We start from the raw sequence: 22457 nt of genomic DNA on the forward strand, positions 1-22457 counted from the left end.
GTAGCTGCTGAGGCGGCCAAGAGAGACAAAGAGAGTGATAATTAGTATAAGAAGATAACTGCAGATGCTGGTACAAATCAAAGGTATTTATTCAGCAGGTCAGGCAGCATCTCGGGAGAGGCAGGTTTGCGAATGTTGGAAATGCCTGACCCGCTGAGTTACGATTTAGTAACGTGATTGTACCACAACCTTCATTGAGGAACAAGAACCTTCAACAAGACTTTGAAGGCTGTGACGTCTGATTGCGTTGGCCTTGTTGGATTCATGGGCCATATTACCTGACAGCAGAAATGGTTGAAAACTACTGGTGATTTTCAGAAGATGCTGGTTAATTAGCGCTGTGCCAAATAGACCCTGGGTGAATATTGGATTGGCTAGAGAACTCTACAAATTTCTGATCATAAGAAGAAACTGCCTAGTTTTAATGTCAATGAGGTAAAGTAGTCACTTTAAATTTTGTTCCGATGATCTAGTCTCGTATTTTTAACTTCTGTTGTTAGTTGTGGAGGGGCCATTTTTCCTATTGAATTTGTACCTTAAAGGAATATATATTTGTTGTAAACTACATCTATTTTTTAAAACTTCATATATATTTGTAAACAACATTTTTTTTTGTAAACCACATCTGCAGGTCCTTGGATCTCTATACTTTTAAAATGTCAGTCATTACTTGTTTACTGTCATATCTTTTAATCTACTTACCCAACCAGAGCAAATATCATACCTTCTACCTATGTGGTTTGCTTTGTTTTAGACCCAATTTTCAGAATAATCTAAATCACTTTCAATCTTGATATAAAATTCTATAATTGTTATAGACACCAAGAGCTGGAGTAACTCAGCGGGTCAGGCAGCATCTCTGGGGAATAAAGTTTGGGTGATGTTTCGGGTCGGGACCCTTCATCAGTCATAATTATGATAATTCTTCCCTCAACACCTCTTAATTACTGATCATAATTATTTCTTTCTTGTTACACAATAGTTTAGTTTAGTTTAGTTTAGAGATACAAAGCGGAAACTGGCCCTTCGGTCCACCAAGTCCGCGCTGGCTAGCAATGCCCACACACTAACACTATCATCATATCATATCATATATATACAGCCGGAAACAGGCCTTTTCGGCCCACCAAGTCCGTGCCGCCCAACGGTCCCCGTACATTAACACTATCCTACACCCACTAGGGACAATATTTACATTTACCCAGCCAATTAACCTACATACCTGTACGTCTTTGGAGTGTGGGAGGAAACCGAAGATCTCGGAGAAAACCCACGCAGGTCACGGGGAGAACGTACAAACTCCTTACAGTGCAGCACCCGTAGTCAGGATCGAACCTGAGTCTCCGGCGCTGCATTCGCTGTAAAGCAGCAACTCTACCGCTGCGCTACCGTCCCTATCCTACACACAGTAGGGACAATTCACAATTATACCAATCCAATTAGCCTACAAACATGTATGTCTTTTGGAGTGTGGAAGGAAACTAGATATCCCGGAGATAAAACACGTGGGTCATGGGGAGAAGGTACAAACTCCCGTATAGACAGCACCCGTAATCAGAATCGAACCTGGGTCTGTGGTGCCATAAGGCAGCAACTCTACCGCCCTGCCACTGTGCCGCCCATAAAAGGGTTGAGAAGAAGATTGATGCAATGACAGAAGTCCGCTTGACCCTGGTCTGCACAGTGATTAGGTCTGTGGTGGATCTGTCTGTGAAGATCTGCGGGTGGAGGATGGTGCCTCAGCCATCCAAATCCGTGAAGAGTTCTCCATAATCCCTCTCATTGATGGAGTAGAAAGCTTTTGAGGGGTGAATAAAAACCCCCTATATGGTGGTCAGTGTTGCACCCTATATTTGTCTTAGGTGGTTCCTCTGTCCCTCTCTTCCCCTTCCTCCTTCCCAGATCTCCCTCTATCTTCCTGTCTCCACCTATATCCTTCCTTTGTCCCGTCCCCCTGACATCAGTCTGAAGAAGGGTCTCGACCCGAAACGTCACCCATTCCTTCTCTCCCAAGATGCTGCCTGACCTGCTGAGTTACTCCAGCATTTTGTGAATAAATACCTTCGATTTGTACCAGCATCTGCAGTTATTTTCTTATACTATTATATCTCTTGATGGATGGAATCCTCTCTGCGATTCATATTATTATTATTATTTTTTCATATTTCAGATACAGCGCGGAAACAGGCCTTTTCGGCCCACCAAGTCCGCACCGCCCAGTGATCCCCGCACACTAACACTATCCTACACACACTAGGGACAATTTTTACATTCACCCAGTCAATTAACCTACATACCTGTACGTCTTTGGAGTGTGGGAGGAAACCGAAGATCTCGGAGAAAACCCACGCAGGTCACGGGGAGAACTTACAAACTCCTTACAGTGCAGCACCCGTAGTCAGGATCGAACCTGAGTCTCCGGCGCTGCATTCGCTGTAAAGCAGCAACTCTACCGCTGCGCTACCGTGCCGCCGATTCAAGATGCAACTCTTCAGTTGCTGGGAGAAAATGGTTGCAAAAGACTCTTGTAATGACTCTCCCTTCAGCAGACTAGAGGGAGACCTCTCTGCAATGAATGGTCCTTCTCTTGTCCTTGCAAATGGGCCCCATGTGGACATCTTGCCATCCCTTAGCATGGCCTGCACTTCCACAGATGAGGCAAATTAGGTGACAAATTCAGCACCCGTTGTCAGGGTCGAACCCGGGTCTCCGGCGCTGCAAGCACTATAAGGCCACATCTCTACTTCTCCACCGCCCTTTTGAAGGAAAATATTGGATTGAGCGGTAAATAAATATATTTGGACCCTAAGGCAAGGGGATTTGATGGTATGATTCGCAATGATGTTGGCTGACCTGCTCTGATTCCTGATCCAGTAACATCTCCACTCCAACATTCTCATCGACTATTTGTTCAAACCCTTATCCTATTGATGCAACCTCTTCTCTGTCCTAACACCCATCCCACATGCCCACTATTGGCATAGTCTTAAGATGTCCTACCAATTTGCCTCTTTACCTCTTTTCCCTCCTTTGAGGTCAGCATTCAATAACTCATGGTTGAAAAGCAAAAGAAAAACTGCTGGTGCAGTGGTAATCCAAACTAAGAACAGGAAATTGCTGGATAAGACCTCTAGGTCAGGCAGCATCAGTAGAGGGAGAAAAACAGAGCTAACCTTCCAGATCGATGATGCTGTCTAACCTGCTCCATTTTCTTGTGTATAATTGTTATATCATCTTCTGTTTATAATTGACGACCTGCCTTAATATTCCCTTCTTTGGCAGGATGACAAGTTTTGTTTAACAGTGCTCTTTTGAAGCATTTCAAGATATTTTGCTCTAAAGGTCCTACATAAACGTAAGCTGTCGTTCTATCAAAACAAAGAAATGCAGATGCCAGTTAATACGCAAAAGGACACAGTGTGCTGGAGTAACTCAGCAGGTCAGGCAGCATCTTTTTAGAACATGGAGAGGTGACATTTTGGGTCGAGACACTTTTTCAGAGTGAAATTCTAGTTGTCATTGCAGTTGTGGTCACAGTGGCCTGAGCCTTGGCTGTGACTATAAATGGGATTATTTAAGGGGTTGAGAAAGGGGTGAAATTAGAGAAATATAGACAATAGACAATAGACAATAGGTGCAGGAGTAGGCCATTCAGCCCTTCGAGCCAGCACCGCCATTCAATGCGATCATGGCTGATCACTCTCAATCAGTACCCCGTTCCTGCCTTCTCCCCTAGGTTCTCAAACTCAACAATAAGGAAACTGGTGCACCCGGGGAAAACCCACGTGGTCACAGGGAGAACATACAAACTCCATACAGGCAACACCCATAGTCAGGATAGAACCTGGGTCTCTGGCGCTGTAAGTCAGGACCCAGGTTCAATCCTGAATCTAGAAGCTATCTGTATGGAGTTTGCACGTTATCTCTGGGACTGCGTGGTTTCCTCTGATGTTAAGTCCGTGGTTGGAGCTCCCGAAGTCGATCCCTGACAAGGGATCACTAGGTCCACGATGTTAAGTCCGCAGGCTCCCACGGTTGGAACTCCCAAAGGTCGATCCCCAGCAAAGGGACCGCCAGCTCCATGATGTTAGGCCACAGTGCGGACGGACATACGATACGGAAAAAGTCACATCTCCGTCGAGGAAAGAGATTAAAAAAGTCCCCCCCCCCCCCCCCCCACATAATACAGAACTAAAGATACACTAAAACATACATTTTACAACAGACTAAAAACAACAAAGGATAAAAACGGCGAGACAGACAGTTGGCGAGGCTCACATTGTGTGGCGCCACTCAGTATAGAGGACAATGAATAAAAGATATGGAAAAAAGTAACGATGATAAAGGAAATAGGCCATTGTTAGCTGTTTGCAGAGTAGCCGATGTGACATCAGCCATCTCAACTTTTCCACTCACCTTTACCTACTCTAACCTCACCCCGTTTCCTTTATCGTCGTTACTTTTTTGCATATCTTTGATTCATTGTTCTTTATCTCTCCACATTATCGTCTATGTCTATCGTTTCCCTTATCCCTAACCAGACTGAAGAAGGATCTCGACTCGAAACGTCACCCATTCTGTCTCATCAGAGATGCTGCCTGTCCGGCTGAGTTACCCCAGCTTTTTGTGTCTATCTTCGGTTTAAACCAGCAGCTGCAGTTCCTTCTTACACATTAAATGAGAGGGGCTGGGCTGAAGGCAAAGGCCGAAAAGCCGTGGGGAGATTGTAACGAGATTGATAAATTCAAGGCCGTGGCAATTGGAAGCCAATGGTCAAAGCGTAGATGGTGGTGAGGGTAGAACAAGCCGCGTTGTGATAGCAACGTTCCTGCGTACTTCCATTCAAAATGAGGCTCGTGAAGCCAAGTTGTAAACATTTCAGAATATACGTCAGAAATGTTGAACTTCTGAATAACAGAAGAAGTTGCTTCATTTTCGTTTATTTTTCTGTTGTGTAAGAAGAAACTGCAGATGCTGGGTTAAATTGTGTCAGGCTAGGGGTCAAATTCTGCTGATCATTTGTTTTGTAGCAGTTGTCTCTGAGTTGCAACATCCAGACTGGAAAAACTGGTTCCTCCTGTTTGGATAAAGCAAAGCAAGTACTTGCAGTTTGGCATCTGAAAGGAGAACAGGCTGTGTCTGTACTTTTCCTTTCCGTGTGTAGCAGAGTTGATGTTATCAGAACACTGGTCTAGACCTGCAGGCCCACGTCATCTGTAACCTACTGCAAAACCTGTCCATATTCTTTTTAATGATGATGGAGCGCATGTTCCTCAGTAATCTTACATACACACACACACGTGAGTGGGAACCTGGCAAGCTATTTGACCAAAGAAGCATCACAAACACGTTCACTTGATGTCCCCAGCCAGTTAGAGTCATACCGCATGAAAATAGGCCCTTCCGATCAACTTGCCCACAAGATGCCCCATCTACACTAGTTCCACCTGCCCGCATTTGGCAAAGACGGAGTACAGGTATGTAGGTTAATTGGCTGGGTAAATGTAAAAATTGTCCCTAGTGGGTGTAGGATAGTGTTAATGTACGGGGATCACTGGGCGGCACGGACTTGGAGGGCCGAAAAGGCCTGTTTCCGGCTGTATGTATATGATAATGATAATGATGATGATATCCCTCTAAACCTTTCCTATCCATTGTGCCTGTCCAAATGCCTTTTAAATGTTCCACAACTATCTCCTCTGGCAGCTCATTTCATACACCCACCACCCTCCGTGTGAAAACATTGCACCTCAGGTTCCAATTAAACCTTTCCCCTCTCACCTTAAACCTATGTCCTTTAGTTCTTGATTTCCCCACTCTGGGTAAAAGACTGTGCATCTACCCTTTCTATTCCCCTCATGATCTTATGCGCCTCTATAAGATCGCACCTTACCCTCCTGCACTCCATGGAATAAAGTCCTAGCATGCCCAACCTCTCCTCATAGCTCTGGTCCTCAAATCCTGGCAACATCCTCATGAAGTTTCTCTGCAGTCTTTCCAGCTTAACAGCATTTTTCCAAGAGCAGTGACCAAAACTGAACCCAATACTCCAAATGTGCCCTCGCCAATGTCTTGTAACATAACATCCCATCTTCTATACTCCATGCCGTGACTGATGAAGGCCTATGTGCCAAAAGCCTTCTTGACCACCCTATCTAGCCGTGACGCCACTTTCAAGGGACTATGAACCTGAATGCCTGGATTCCTCTACTCTACTACACTCTGCAGAGCCCGGCCTTTCACTCTGAAGGCCCTGCCCTGGTTTAACTAAACTAAATTAAACTAATCTAAACTAAACAACTAAACTAGACTAGACCAGACTAGACTAGACTAGACTAGACCAGACTAGATTAGACTAGACTAGACTAGACTAGACTAGATTAGACTAGACTAGACTAGACTAGACTAGACCAGATTAGACTAGACCAGATTAGACTAGACTAGACTAGACTAGATTAGACTAGACTAGACTAGACTAGACCAGATTAGACTAGACTAGACTAGACTAGACTAGACTAAAACTAAACTAAACTAAACTAAACTAAACTAAACTAAATCTAACACCTCGCACGTATGTTTTAAATTCCATTCACCATTTCTCAGCCCACTCGCACAACTGATCAAGATCCTGCTGTAATTTTTGATAAGCATCTTCACTCTTCATGGTATCACGTACACTACCACCCCCCAAGTTTCCAAAATCGTTTCTCGTCCTCTAGTTTAGAGACACGTGGGAAAATGCAGCAGCCTGTTGGTGCTGGTGGGGATGGGATAATGTAAACCAATGATCTAGGTAATTATTTTATTCAATTGTGAAAAGTGAGCAGCATTTATTGACTGCACATTGAGACGACTTAACCCCCACAGTTTATGGAGTGCAGTTGCCACCACAGGGTGCCATTAGCTGGGCAACTCCAGGATTCAGTGAAGGAGCAGGATTGATCATATAGTCCCCAACCAGCATGTCAGGATTAGAGGCAGAACGGCTTGGATGGGAAGGTGGGGTAAAGTGGAGGTGATTATATTCCCGTACATCGGCACTCCTACCCCAACTAGGTGGTAGACAGTGTTGGCTGTGGCAGAAACTTGGCCCAGTAATCTGTAAGTAATACTTGCGGCAGCCACGGGTAACGGTAACCAGAGAGAATTTTCTCTTCCGCTTTTATATGGACTTAATGTTCTTGTGTCTCCATCTCCCAGGAGATCCAGAACCAGTTTAGTGACTGTCTGCCCCGTTACACACCAGTCATGATAAAGGCCCTGCTGAGATCACAGCATGGTACACACACACACACACACACACACACACACACACACACACACACACACACACACACACACACCCCATACTCACACGCGTACATGCACACACACCATCCTCACACACACACACGCACACAGGCAGACACACACACACACACACTCACACGCGCACATGCACACACACCATCCTCACACACACACACACACACACACACACACACACACACACACACACACACACACACACACAGGCAGACACACAAAGGCAGACACACAGAGACATCCATCCTCCATACACATAGATACATACATGCACACATATACATACATACACACCATCTTTACACACACAGGCAGACACACATTGACATCCGTCTTCTCATACACACAGATATACATAGACATACAAACATACACAACCACATATACACACAAATACACAGACATATATACATACACACACAAAAAGACATAGACACAAACCAACACAAGCACACACCCATCCTCACAAATACAAACAGACACGCACCCACACACACAGACATCCTCTCATGCACATAGATACGTGCGCACATCCTCACACATACACACAAACACAAACACTCAAATATACAGACATATATACACACAGAAACACAAAGACACAGACGCACACAGCCACACATCCATTCTCACACACACATTCTCACACACACAAATGCATATACATCCCCATATATAAAAACAAGTACACACGTGCATCTATGATCCCCACATCCCTCCCTCCCCCACCTCCATAAAAACATATTAAACGAGCGATCCATAATCATGTCAACATAAATTTAAGAGGCATTTCTAACGTCACGGTGACCCAATGAGTTTTGTCGCCAAAGAAGGGCTTTCCATGTACAGCCGCAGGTGATGTAAAAGAGTGCAGAGGCAGCAGTACAGAAATAACAATTAGACTTTAAAGTGTGGGATCATTAATGACGTACACATCAGAGAGAAGACCAGGGAGCTGCCAGCCACTGGAAGACTTGGATGGACGCACAAGGTTTTCAACCTAGGGAACTTTGAAGGAATAAATTAATGAATGATTGATACTTTATTATCACATGTGATATGTCAGAATGAAATTCTTTGTTTTGCACGCCGTACACAAAGTGTGCAAAGAGTCGCCACATATTGGGCACCAACAACGTTACAAAGTGCTCAGTGTAGTCCCCAATGGTCCTTCTTTGTTCTCTCAGCAGCCCCCTCCCTACACCACCGGGTCCTCTCTACTCTCAGTGGCCCTCCTACACTGGGTCCCACTTTGTTCTCTCAACAGCGTCCTCTCCCCCCCTCGCCAACACCAGGTCCCTCGTTGTTCCCTCGGCAGCCCTTTGACAACAACTTATTTACAATAAATGAGAGGATATTACGGGGCGTTGAGGAATAGTGTAGATGAAGTGCATGTCATCCAAGTACAACATCCTTAGAGAGGTAAAGAAAGGTAAATATCAGGGGGGAACCTAAGGTGAACCTGCTGATTCTCTTCACATAGTGGGTCTGAGAGGCATTTACATCCACTGACAAAGGGCAAGTGGGACATCAGTATAATATCCCGTTAAAAAGATGCAGCAGATTCTTAGCAAGAATATCCTTCATCTGGTTCAAGAATGCTGTGTTCCTGCCAGATGTTTATCCGCCTTTTAATGTACAATTAGTAACCCCACCAGTAAATAGAAGCAATTACTTTCTTGTTCCCAATTCCCACAGTCATGTCCAACCCACAACCTAACGTGCGGGGTAAATGTAACTTTTAAATAATACTGCAGATGCTGGAAATCTGAGATTTAAAAAAAAACGAAGATGTCAGAAACACTCAGCAGGTCAGAGGGAGAAACAGATTTAACATTTCAGACAAAGCTTTTTTGTTTTCATTTCAGCTATTTTAAGAGTTCCTCACCAGAGTTCAGTTCCCGTATGTTTCATTCGACAGCAGTTTGACTTGAAATGTCACAAGCTCACAAGTAGGATTAGGCCATTCGGCCCATTGAGTCTACTCCGCCATTCAATCGTGGCTGATCTTTGCCAACTAATCCCATTTTCCTGCCTTCTCCCCGTAACCCTTAATACACGTTCTAATCAAAAATTTGCCGAACTCTGCCTTAAAACTATCCACTGACTTGCCCTCCACAGCCCTCTGTGGCAATGAGTTCCACAGATCAACTACCCTCTGACCAAAGAGGGTCCATCTGGAGTGTGTGTTTGCTGTTACAATACAATACAATATATCTTTATTGTCATTGTACAGGGGTACAATGAGATTGGGAATACGCCTCCCATACGGTGCAATAATTTAATTAATTTAAACAACAATAACCCAACAAAACAAATTGTAACAGTTTTAAGACAGAATAAAGTGCAAGTAGATCTGTGCCGGTTCACTGTGCGATGTGACCATCCGGCTCAGCAGGACCGGTTCATAGCAGCTATGGCCCTGGGGATGAAGCTGTTCCTGAGTCTGGAGATGCGGGCGTAGAAGGCCTTGTATCGTCTGCCCGGTGGAAGGAGTTCGAACAGACTGTTGCAGGGGTGTGAAGAGTCTTTGTGGATGCTGGTGGCTTTTCTGAGGCATCGTGTGTTGTAGATGCCCTCCAAGGCTGGTAGCTGTGTTCCGATGGTCATCTGAGCTCTATGGACTACCCGCTGAAGAGCTTTCCTTTCTGCCTCCGTGCAGCTGAGGTACCACATAGGGATGCCTCAGTCAGAGCTGTGATTAAACAGCACAGCCCCTTTGTCAGCACCAGCCAGAATATAACATGTGAGGAATAGAGTAAAACTATAGGCAGGGGGAGGTGAGGTTGTTCTCCTGAGAGCAGAGATAGTTATTCACCCACCCCACACCATCTCCCACAGCCACTAAAGCCAATTGATTCCAACTCTCCCCTGAATCTGTGGAATTCTTTGCCACAGAAGGCTGTGGAGGCCGTCAATGGACGTTTTTAAGGCAGAGATGGATAGATTCTTGATTGGTACGTGTGTCAGGGGTAATGGGGCGAAGGCAGGAAAATTGGGATAGGAGGGAGAGATAGATCAGCCACGATTGAATGGCGGAGTGGACTTGATGGGCCGAAAGACCTAATTCTGCTCCTATCTCTTATGACCTTATGAGACCCTGACTTAAATGGAAATGGTGTCTGACTTCTGCCATCACTGGGTTGGTGACAAGGGAACAATAGGTGAGTGGAGAGATTAGCAGCTGAGGGAAGGTGCAACAGAAGAGAAAAGAGAAGTGTGCAGGAAGGAACTACAGATGCTGGTTTACACTGAAGATAGACACAAAATGCTGGAGTAACTCAGTAAGACAGGCAGCGTCTCTGGAGAGAAGGGTGATGTTTCGAGTCGCGAGCCTTCTTCAGACTGAGTCAGGGGAGAGGGAAACTAGAGATATGGAAGTGTACAAAGTGAATTTAAGGACAGATCTAAGCAGACGATGATCAAGGAAATGTAAGAAAATAACTGCAGATGCTGGTACAACATAGAACTTGGGTGAAGATAGACACAAAGTGATGGAGTAACTCAGCGGGTCAGGCAGCATCTCTGGGGAAAAAGCATTGGGTGACGTCACCCATCCGTTTTCTCCAGAGATGCTGCCTGACCCATTGAGTTACTTCAGCACTTTGTGTCTATCTTCGGTATATCTTCGGTAATTGCGCATAGAACTAGTGTGAATGCGTGACCGATGGTCGGTGTGGACTCAGGGGGTCGAAGGGCCTGTTTCCCTACTCTGACTTTCAATTAATCATGCAAACATGAATCAGGAGCAAGGAGTAGGATTAGGCCACTCGGCCCCACAAGCCTGTTCTTCCATTCAATATGTCCGAGGCTGATCTGACCACAACCTCAACTCTGCCTCTCAGCTCACTCCCACTGATCATTCACTCCCTTGTTCATTCAGGGTTTATCTACCTCTGCCTTAATCATCCTCAGCAATTCTGCACAACGTGGCACAGTAGCACAACTGGTAGAGCCACTGCCTCACAGCACCAGAGACCCAGGCTCGATCCTGACCTCGGGTGCTCTCTTTGTGAAGTTTGCATGCTCTCCCTTTGTCCATGTGGGTTTCCTCTGGGTGCACCAGTATCTTCCCACACCCCAAAGCTGTTCAGTTCAGTTCAGTTCAGTTCAGTTTGGTTCAGCAGTTTAGTTTATTGTCACATGTACCGAGGTACAGTGAAAAGCTTTTTGTTGCATCCTATCCAGTCAGCAGAAAGACTACATAGTTACAATTGAGCCATTACAGTGTACAGTGAAGGTATTTATTCACAAAATGCTGGAGTAACTCAGCAGGTCAGGCAGCATCTCAGGAGAGAAGGAATGGGCGACGTTTTAGGTCCAGACCCTTCTTCAGACTGAAATGTAGGATGGTTCATTGTTGGCCGAGGGGAAGGTGACAACGAGGTACACAATCAGTAACATTACTCAGGAGGACGTTCAAACTGGTGGGAGAACCAAGGTGGGGGAGGAACAGAGAGAAAGGGAAAGCAAGGGTTACTTGAAGTTAGTGAAATCAATATTCATGCCGAAGATAGACACAAAATACGGGATAGGCAGCATCTCTAGAGAGAAGGAACAGATGATGTGTAGGGTCGAGACCCATCTTCAGACCGCTGGGTTGTAAGAGTAGAACAGGCGAGGGCAGTGTGCAACACGTGAGGGAAGTGTACAATGGGTAAGGGATGAGTGCAAGGCATGGGACGTGTGCAAGGCATGGGATGTGTGCAAGGCATGGGACGTGTGCAAGGCATGGGACGTGTGCAAGGCATGGGACGTGTGCAAGGCATGGGACGTGTGCAAGGCATGGGACGTGTGCAAGGCATGGGACGTGTGCAAGGCATGGGACGTGTGCAAGGCATGGGACGTGTGCAAGGCATGGGACGTGTGCAAGGCATGGGACGTGTGCAAGGCATGGGATGTGTGCAAGGCATGGGATGTGTGCAAGGCATGGGATGTGTGCAAGGCATGAGGGGAAGGTGCAAGGGTGCAATGTGGACCATTAATACCAGAACGGACCAGATAGGCTGAATGATAGACACAATATGCCGGTGTAACTCAGCGGGTCAGGCAGCATCCCTGGAGAACGTGGACACGTGACGTTTCAAGTCGGGTCCCTTCTTCTGACTGAGTGCGGGGCTGCACGATTCACAGTGGCCGAGCAGTGAGAGAGGGTCTCACAGAACTCCCATCAGAGAGAGATGCTGCCTGGCACACTGAGTTACTCCAGCATTTTGTGTCGCCTATTCCCTTTCTCCAAAGATGCTGCCTGACCCGTTGAGTTGCTCCAGCACTTTGTGTCTATCTTTGGTGTAAAGGCAGTTCCTTCCTACACAGATAGGCTGAATGTCCTGTTTCTGGGCCTTAAATCTTGTGTAGTAACATAGATTCCTCCTGGGCTTCCAGTCCATTGAATGTGGTTCAATGTGCTCCAGGTTTCAAGATAAGGTCTAATCTGGAACATCCCGTATCTCAACCCTATGCTGCGACTCACCGTTGTCAACTGAGAGGATTGGTGCAAACAGGTTACAGTCACGGTGCCTCCCCTTGTTGCAGATCCCTTCATCCATCCATGGATCAGGTTCCCTCCAGCTCAACGTTTCCGAAGGTAGACACAAAATGCTGCAGTAACTCAGCAGGGCGGGCAGCATCTCTGGAGAGAAGGAATGGGTGACGTTTCAGGTCGAGACCCTTCAATGTTTCCTATGCTCCCTCTCGCTCAATGTGCACCCATACAAAATTCAACATCCTAAACCATTCCATGTCCCATGTTGGTTTTGGATCCAGAAAAACTTGAATTTCAAATAAAAATTGTTTTTAGCCTTGAGACCTGGCCTGAATTGCCCTTCCCTCTATAACATCCTCTCATCCTGTAAGTGTCAGGCGGCACAGTGGCCTGATTGTAATCATGTATTGTCTTTCCGCTGGTAGACACAAAATGCTGGAGTAACTCAGTGGGTCAGGCAGCATCTCAGGAGAGAAGGAAGCACATGACAAAAGCTTTTCACTGTACCTCAATACACGTGGCAATAAGCTAAACTGAGGGGTAGCGGTAGAGCTGCTGCCTCACAGCACCAGAGACACGGGTTCGATCCTGACCAGGGGTGCTGTCTGTGCGGAGTATGCACGCTCTCCCCGTCACCTGCGTGGGTTTTCTCCTGAATCTCCAGTTTCCTCTCTCATGGGTTTACGGCAAGCAGACTTTGATGCTGCAACATGCTGACTTTGGCTGATGACATACAGGAGGCCGATGACATCCGGCCTTTGCAGCCCCCCCCTCTCACCCAGGCAGGCCAATCATAACCATGTCGCGCATTGCAGGTCCACTGTGTCAAGAGCTGTTATCCCAGGAAGGAGTAGGTTAACCTATGATGAGCGTTTGTCGGCACTGGGCCTGTACTCGCTGGAGTTTAGAAGAATGAGGGGGGGACCTCATTGAAACGAACAGAATAGTGAAAGGCTTGGGTAGAGTGGGTGTGGAGAGGATGTTTCCACTAGTGGGAGAGTCTAGAACTAGAGGTCATAACCTTAGAATTAAAGGACGTTCTCTTAGGAAGGAGGTGAGGAGGAATTTCTTTAGTCAGAGGATGATGAATCTGTGGAATTCTTTGCCACAGAAGGCTGTGCAGGCCAAGTCAGTGGATATTTTTGTGGCAGAGATAGATAGACTCTTGATTAGTAAAGGTGTCGGAGGTTATGGGGAGAATGCAGGAGAATGAGGTTAGGAGGGAGAGATAGATCAGCCATGATTGAATGGCAGAGTAGACTCGATGGGCCGAATGGCCTAATTCTACTCCTATCATTTATGACCTTATGACCTGCTTACTACCCCTGCAGAGTATTGCAGTGGGTTCTGGGGGATGGAGCTCACCACTATGTGTATGCACATTTTAAATTCCATGGATGACATTGACAGACAAGCTGCACGAAGGAAACCACAGTCTTTTTAAGCCAGAGTGAGAAGATTTTGATTTGACTGCTGAAGATGGCGCATCCCTGTGTCTCCTCTGCAAAGCATCATTCACTCACCTCAAAGTTAGCAGATTGTAATCTCACCACAAAACAAATCACAACAAGCCTTCATCTGGGCCTTCTCTTGGCTGAGAATGAAGGGAACGCAAGGTGGCCACATGAAAATCACGCCTGGACCACCAATGGAGGCTAATTTCATCATTCAGCCAGGAAGGTAATGGGACGACCACAAAACAAACCCAAGGGGTGGTGGCACAGTGGCACAGCTGGTAGAGCTGCTGTCTCACAGCGCCACGGAGACCTGGGTTCGATCCTGACTACGGGTGGAGTTTGCACGCTCTCCCTGCATTCCTCTGGGATTCCTGCAGGTGAAACATAGAAACATAGAAAATAGGTGCAGGAGTAGGCCATTTAGCCCTTTGAGCCATTCAATATGATCATGGCTGATCATCCAAAATCAGCACTCCATTCCTGCTTCTCCCCCCATATCCCTTGAATCCGTTAGCCCCAAGTGCTAAAGCTAACATTCTCTTGAAAACATCTGATGAATTGGCCTAGGGAGTGAATAAGAAAGTGGAATAACATAACTAGCGTGAACAGTTGATCGATGGTTGGCATGGACTTGGTGGGCTGAAGGGCCTGTGTCCAGGCTGGATCGTTCAATCAATTCAATTCAATCAAAATCTTGGCAAATCTCTAGTGATGAACGTACAAGTTCAATGGAGAATTTGCAAAGAACATTGCGAAAACAGCTTCAACTTTAAATCCAGGTAACACAAAATCTCTATCACCAACAAAGCAAAGGGAGGAAGCTGCAATAAAGGCTTTTGAGAACTTCAGCCTCAAGAGTGATGAGCCAAGATGCGTCAAACATGCTATAGTTATTGGGTTGAAGAGATGGACAGCATAAAAAGGGGCTTTTCAGTCCACCTTTTCCATGTATATGGCAGTTTTGCATGAAAGCAAATTATTAGAAATAAAATTGTTCAAATTTCAGAACAGCATCCAGAATCCATATAAATCGTGCAGTGCCAAGAGAGTGTTAGATCATTCAAAGCTACTGCCCTTTAAACAAACATGCTCAGGTGAATATACAAGTTCACCAGGCAGCATTGCAAAGTAATGGGCCCAGCACCAAAACCTGAGGCATACCACGAGTCACAGGCCTCCAGTGGGTGAAGCAACCTTCCACCATCACCCTCTGCTTTCTTCCTGGAAGCCTATTTCCCTCCATTCAGCTATCGCTCCCTAGATTCTGTGCGATCTAACCTTCCTGAGCAGCCTGCCATGTGGAACCTTGTTGAATGCTTTGCTGAAGTCAATACACACAACATCTACAGCTTTGCCCTCATCAACCTTTTTGGTCACATCTTCAAAAAACTCAGTCAGGTTTGTGAGCAATGACTTCCCACGTACAAGACCATGCTGACTGACTATCCCTCATCAGCCCTTGTCCGTCCAGGTTAGTTCCCTCCATTTCTTGCTGAACATTAGTCTGTTGGCCCACATGATGAGAAGCCATTTATCTTGTCGTTATAACATGGTTGTGCATGGGATCTTGCCGTGTGAGGCGGATAACCGTGACCGTTCTTCAACCGTTCTTCAGTAGCTGCTCACCCATTTGGGTGGTTCCAAGGCTGAGAAAGTTATGCCTTTCTTTCATCCATGTACTTAACCTGACTGTTATGTTCATAGGAGCCTGCTGTCTTCAGTCCCCATAAGGGAACAGTGAAGGTGCATGTGGCACAATATGGACTTAGGAAGCTCTCTGTTTATTTACAACTGGTATCGGTGATATTTACAGGACCATTAAGCTAATTTTCCATGCAGTCAGTGAGTTTTATCCACAACAAACTGGGAATGACAAAATAATTATCCTCAATAAACAAGTGGCGCAGCAACAAGCACCCAGTGACCTGAGTTTTTCCACCTGCCCAGACAAAGTATAAACATTCAACTTTTACAAAGTGTGTAAAGGGAGAGTGCAGATAGTCTAGTTTGGTTTAGCTTCGAGACATGGCAAGGAAGCGGGCCCTTTGGCTACCGAGTCCGCGCCGACCAGCGATCCCCGTACACGAGCACTATCCTACACACCAGGGACAATTTACAATTTTTACCGGAACCAAATAGCCAACAAACCTGTACGTTTTTGGAATGTGGGAGGAAACTGGAGTACCTGGAGAAACCCACGCGGTCACGGGGAGAACGCACAAACTCCATGCAGGCAGCACTCTTAGACAATAGACAATAGACAATAAGTGCAGGAGGAGGCCATTCAATGTGATCATGGCTGATCATTCTCAATCAGTACCCCGTTCCTGCCCTCTCCCCATACCCCCTGACTCCGCTATCCTTAAGAGCTCTATCCAGCTCTCTCTTGAATGCATTCAGAGAATTGGCCTCCACTGCCTTCTGAGGCAGAGAATTCCACAGATTCACAACTCTCTGACTGAAAAAGTGTTTCCTCTTCTCAGTTCTAAATGGCCTACCCCTTAATCTTAAACTGTGGCCCCTTGTTCTGGACTCCCCCAACATTGGGAACATGTTTCCTGCCTCTAACGTGTCCAACCCCTTAATAATCTTATACGTTTCGATAAGATCTCCTCACATCCTTCTAAATTCCAGCGTATACAAGCCCACTCTTAGCCAGGATCGAACCCGGGTTTCTGGCGCTGTAAGGCAGCACCTCTGCCGCTGTGCCACCGTGTCGCCCTGTTGTTACAGATGTTACAGAGAGGGCTGGAAACGCTCAGCAGATCAGGCATTGTCTGTGAGAAACGGACCTTCTATCAGATGCAGGGAAAGGAGGGCATGATCTGGGAGTTTGGGATGCAGAGTTTCCATTGTATTTCCGGTTTCCATTGTATCTCCATTGTGGAGCCGATGACATCAGGAGGTGTGCACTAAGTTGGACGGGGAACAGCAGGAAGGGCATCACAGTGGCACAGCGGTAGAGTAGACCTCCATGAGAACTGAACTTCCTGAGGAACACACTGGGGCATCACCGCGGTTTACAGGCGTGAATTATTGAGGCAGCGCTGTCTGATTCGGAGGAGTGAGTGCTAGCAAATGAGCCACAAATGACACTGGACAAATTGACCGGAACTTGGGTTATGTAGTTAGAAGAGCAGGTAAGCATTTTGCTGGAATTTAAGTTGGGGACATACTATGCTCAGATAGTTAGATGCCACCATAGAAAATCAAGCTGAGAATCAATTTGGTCACTTGGTTGCAGGAACGATGTGCAAACTCTATGCCGACGTGCTGCTTTCTGCCTCATATCTGAGGAAGGATGTACTGGCGTTGGAGAGGGTCCAGAAGAGGTTTACAAGAGTGATCTCGGGAATAATTGGGTTAACAGATGATGAGCGTTTGAAGGCACTAGGCCTGTACTCGCTGGCGTTTAGAATGATGAGGGGGGATCTTATTGAATCTTACTGAATAGTGAACGGTCTGGATAGAGTGGATAAGGAGAGGATGTTTCCATTGGTGGGAGAGTCTAGGACCAGAGGTCCTCGCCCCAGAGTAAAAGGATGTATCTTTGAAGAGACATCCAATGTCTTTGAAGAGACATCCAAGTTTCCTGAAGGTGTAAAGGGGTGGCAGGGTGGCATTACATGGACGACTGCCCCCTCCCAACTTCAGTGATTCGAGTTCAATCATGGAGGTGGGACAGTGGAGCAGTGGTGGAGTTGCAGCCTTACAGCACCAGGGACCCAGGTTCGATCCTGACCAAGGGTGCTGTCTGTACAGAGTTTGTACGTTCTCCCCGTGACTGCGTGGGTTTTCCCCGGGTGCTCCGGTTTCCTCCCACACTCCAAAGACGTACACGTTTATAGGTTAATTGGCTGCGGTAAAGATTGTAAATTATCCCCAGTGTAGGATCATTCTAGTGTGCGGAGATCGCGGGTCAGCACGGACTCGGTGAGCCAAAGGGCCTGCTTCCGCGCTGTATCTCTCAACTAAACTAAACTAAACATCTACTAACCGTGATGTTGTGTGCTGTCTGCATAGGGTTTGCACATTCTCCCTGTGATTCCATTGGACATCAAAACACCGTTTGATACATAGAACACCATTCTTGTGCAGGTTTACTTCCTTGAGCCAGTACGACAACTCTACTAGGCCGGCAAAGGGTTAAAAGAACAAAATTAACTAGGACAGCGAAGAAATGAAAAGACATAAAATGCCAGATGTCTTTACCATGAGGGTATCTGCTCCTGAACAGGGTTCTGGCAAGTTCACTAGAGCTTTCTGCCGGTGCTGCTGCGGCCAACAATGTTTTGATCTCTCGGGATAAGCCTGTGGACAGATACACTGAAGAAATGACTAGAGAAACAGGGAAAAAAAGATGTTTCCAATTTACAGCTTGAGTTTCATCATGGATTCACTTTATCTTTAGATTAGTCACAGTGTTTCTCTTTAGAATTTATTGCAAACATCTGTGGCAGATGTAATTCTTTGAAAAGATGTTTGAACCTTTTGTGTTGTTGTGTGGTAAACTGTGTTTATTTAATTTTTTATCTAATTGAGCATTTGATCCTTGTTACTGTACAGAGTCAGCACCTGCTTCTATATAGTATGTTGACATTTCTGCATCCGTTTGCAAGTTCACCTTTTATAAATTTGGACGTCCACATTTGTGCTGGCAACTCCCTGGTAAAGTTGTCAGACGAATACAACATCTTCTGATTATCATAGAGAAAACTGTTGATGTTCTTGATTAGTACGGGTGTCAGGGGTTATGGGGAGAAGGCAGAAGAATGGGTAAGATAACTCAGCCATGATTGAATAACAGAGTGGACTTGATGGGCCGAATGGCCTAATTCTGCTCCAAGGCCGTATGAACTTATGAACTTATGAAGTTCATATATATATATATAACTATTCAGGTACTCACAGACATTGCAGTTCCCATTTTAATTTTACTATCCCTATTAAAAAATTATTTGCAAATTAATGATGGAAATTTATAATGCAAACCTGGTGTGCTCAACATTGGCCTGCAGTAACATTGTGTTAAGCCTTCAGTTCACATCCCACCACAGCAGCTGGGGAAGATAAATTCATTTAATTAAGGAAGTTTTAGAACTGATTTTTTTTAAAAACACCATCAGCATCAGTGACCATTGAACTGTGAGAGTTGTCCTAAAAATCCAACTACCTCCACTGAGTCCCTTCTGTGAATTTGAACAACTATCCTTACTTGGATAGACCGCGCGCGGCCTGTAAGGGGTAGCCGCAGAGCAGGCCCCTGCTCTTCCCCCGAAGACCAGAGACTGGGAGGATGGAGCCGGTGATGACGACAGACACGATGAGCGAGGAGGAGCAAGGCCGGGAGGAGAGAAGAGGGAACCAGGGTCTGGCCTATTGTGTCTTTGTGGTCGGCTGCGGGAGGCGCCCCAGGGAACAAAGGTGCATGGGCGAGGAGAGGGACGTCGGTTCGCTGGTTGATCCATACGTCCAAGGGAAGGCGACGGCTGGAGGCCCCACAGCAGCCTGGGGCTCGCCTGGAACCGGCACTGCTCAGAACAACTAGAGCGCGGACTGGATTTTGGATAGTGCCAAAACATGGTGCCTCGTGCATGTGGGATCAGTAGACTATTTGTGTATGATTTACTCATCATGGATGTGCTAAGGTATGACAATACTGTACTGGACTGTTTGTAAGAAAATATTTTCACCACGTTGCCCAGGTGACAATAACGGCACCATTGAAACATTGAACCATTCTTCGGAGACACAAGCAAAACACAAAGCACTGGAGGAACTCAGCGGGACAGGCAGCATCTGTGAATCTGAAGAAGGGTCTCGTAACGAAACACCATCTGTCCATTCCTTCCACAGATGCTGGCTGGCCCACTGAGTTACACCAGCACTTTGTGTTTTGTTAATAATTCCTGCAGGAAATTCCAGAGCAATTTGAAGAGATTAAGATTTTAAAGGTCAATGCCATTTCCTTATCGTAATATGTGGAAATTGAGAACTCTCTCAGTCTATTATAATAACACCAAGCCAATTAGCCAAAACGATAAGGAAAGGGAGAGCAAAAAGAGAATATTTACATTCTAATTGTATTCAAATGAAATCAAATTTGTACTTATACAGGTAATGACTAAGAACAAGTCCAATTACCATTACCATTCTTTTTCACCAAGCAAAAACAATAGCTCTTCAAAGTATTCATAGAGCAATGCTCCTCATCCTAAATATGCCAAAAGTGCTGGAAATACACTTTGTAAGCTAAGGGGCAACATATACAGGATGGCGCAGATAGTAGAGCAGCTGCCTCACAGCGTCAGGCACTCAGGTTCAATCCTGACCTCAGGTGCTGTCTGTGTTAAGTTTGCACGTTCTCCCGGTGACCACGTGGATTCCCTCCCGGTACTCCGGCTTCCTCCCACATTCCAAGGACGTGTGGATTTATTGGTTAAATAGCCTCTGTAAACTGCCCCTATTGTGGAGGAAGTGGATACAAACGAGGGTTGACAAAGAATTGAGGCAGGTGGGTGATGGATACTTGGCAAGGACTCGATGGCCTGAAGGGTCTGTTTCCATGTTGCATCGCTAAACTAAACTAAACTAAACTAAACTAAACTAAACTAAACTAAACTAAACTAAACCAAACTAAACTAAACCAAACTAAACTAAACTAAACTAAACTAAACTAAACCAAACTAAACCAAACCAAACCAAACTAAACTAAACTAAACTAAACTAAACTAAACTAAACTAATTTAAACAAAACTAAAACTAAACCTGGCTACATTTTAGCTGCAGGATAATACATCCATCAGCCATTACATGATATTATGCTTTCCATACACCACTCCTGATATTCCGTGTGCTTGTCATCAAGATGATCCATCATGAAATCTTGCATCCACATAATTTCCAACATCAACTCTGAATAGAAATTTCTGCTGTAATTTTACTCTGATAACAATGGAGACACTGCAACACCAGTGCTGGTCAGCAGATATCTTTTAAATATTTATTCATGAGATTTGACCATTGCTGCCAAGGCTGACATCCATTTCCCATCCCCAAATGTCCCATGGAATTGAGGGGCAGTTAAGAGTCAAACACATTACAATAGGTCTCGAGTGGCATAGAATATAGGGTTGCAGAGTAGTGCAGCTGGTAGAGCTACTGCCTCACAATGCCAGAAACCCAGAGTTGATCCTGACCTCAGGTGGCCCTGTCTTGCGTTCGGCCGCGGGGGATGGTTCCCAATGTAGGCCGCGCCCCTCGGGGAGCTTCTGCCGTGCGCGGCGGCCCCTTGCCCCCCCCTCGGGAATCATATCCAGGTTCAAACTTGGAAACAAGGCAGTACTTAAAGATGGAAAGACATTTTACTTTAAAATATCTTTCAGAAATAAAGGATATAGCAACTGCCAATTGCAATCAATTAAGTGCCATTTAAGTATCATCATTGCGAAAATCTGGGAATCAGGGCAGTCAGCAATCTCCCACAAACAGCAATGAAAGAAATGGTCAGTCTATGCAGAAATCTTAGCTGAGAAATAAATGGTGGATCTTTGGATCTTTTACATCTATTTGTGAAGAAGGTTGCAGCACGGTGATGCAGCGGTAGAGTTGCTGCCTCACAGGACCCGAGACCCGGGTTCGATCCTGACCACGGGTGCAGTCTGTACAGAGTTTGTACGTTCTCCCCATGACCATGTGGGTTTTCTCTGGGATCTCCAGTTTCCTCCCACGTTTCAAAGACGTACAGGTTTCCAGGTCAATTGGCTTTGGTAAAAATTGTAAATTGTTCCCGGTGTGTACGATAGAGCTAGTGTACGAGGTGATTGCTGGTCGGCACGGACTGGGTGGGTCGAAGGGCTTGTTTCCACACTGTATCTCTAAACTAAACTAAACCAAACCACAACATCTTCACTAAGGACCCAATATTCTGCCTTCTTGATTTTTACATGACACATTGATTTTATGTTACAGTTTGTGATGAAATAGTAAAAGATAATGGGTTTTTTGACAGGTGAAGTACAGAGATGGAATGCTGTTTACAACATCCTGTGTCATAAAACATCCCAAGGTGATTTGCTTCAGTATCATTCATGCAAATCTGGCAGCAGGCCAAAAGGGTGGAGGCAAATTTGAAGGAGCAGCTTAAAAGAGAAGGAGCTATGGACTCTCAGGGGTTCTGGTTGGGAATGCCAGCGTTGAAGATCTAAGCT

At 45.7% G+C, this 22457-nt stretch overlaps 1 long non-coding RNA gene across 2 annotated transcripts in view; it reads right to left on the reverse strand.

The window, feature by feature from the left end:
* The window catches only part of LOC144597610 (uncharacterized), a 229899-nt gene that overhangs the window by 66828 nt on the left and 140614 nt on the right, over positions 1-22457 (reverse strand). The window contains exon 3 of one of the 2 annotated variants that reach the window (XR_013547764.1): positions 18460-18558. The exons of the other annotated variant lie outside the window; for it this stretch is intronic. This is a non-coding gene — a long non-coding RNA (uncharacterized LOC144597610). Of the gene's footprint in view, positions 1-18459; positions 18559-22457 lie in introns of those variants that run through there. 2 annotated transcript variants of the gene reach the window in all.

Source organism: Rhinoraja longicauda, chromosome 10 (assembly GCF_053455715.1).
Source record: "Rhinoraja longicauda isolate Sanriku21f chromosome 10, sRhiLon1.1, whole genome shotgun sequence".
Lineage (NCBI taxonomy): Eukaryota > Metazoa > Chordata > Chondrichthyes > Rajiformes > Arhynchobatidae > Rhinoraja > Rhinoraja longicauda.